The 532-nt window shown below is 31.4% G+C and overlaps 1 non-coding gene across 1 annotated transcript; it reads left to right on the top strand.

The window, feature by feature from the left end:
• The first annotated feature begins 253 nt into the window (after window positions 1–253).
• On the top strand, window positions 254–325 carry Trnaq-cug. The gene has a single exon. It is a non-coding gene; the product is annotated as a tRNA-Gln (tRNA).
• The last annotated feature ends 207 nt before the right edge of the window (window positions 326–532 follow it).

Below are 532 nucleotides of genomic sequence, written 5' to 3'. Positions count from 1 at the left end.
GCATTACTCTTTTCAAGAAACGTTTATCTGATAATATACCTACTTCTGATCCCATGTTCTCATTGGAAACAAATCTATTATGAACTTTAATTTCCTTTTATGACAAATAATGAGAAACATTGATATACACCTCATCATATAGTTTTAATAAATTCAGTATGAAAATTTAGCAGGAAAAATGTTATAATTTAATTTAATTTCAATGCAATATTAATCCTTTGTATTATCTATTCAAACCGATTGAAATGCAACTGGTTCCATGGTGTAATGGTTAGCACTCTGGACTCTGAATCCAGCGATCCGAGTTCAAATCTCGGTGGAACCTGTAACTTTTTGCAACTCAATTTTAAATAATTTGTATTTAATCATGACCGATGATACGGATCGCCACCACCGAATTGTAATGAAATAAACGGTTTTGGTATTATTTGTTAACATTTCACCAATTTAATGTTGATATTCTGCCTGTGGAGGGTGAAAGACTTCAAAAGTTTTTTTACTTATTCCTACAGTTGACCCATTTGCAAAAGAG

Source organism: Homalodisca vitripennis, chromosome 4 (assembly GCF_021130785.1).
Source record: "Homalodisca vitripennis isolate AUS2020 chromosome 4, UT_GWSS_2.1, whole genome shotgun sequence".
NCBI lineage: Eukaryota > Metazoa > Arthropoda > Insecta > Hemiptera > Cicadellidae > Homalodisca > Homalodisca vitripennis.
Note: the sequence above shows the minus strand (reverse complement) of the source record. Positions and strands in the feature narration are given on the sequence as shown.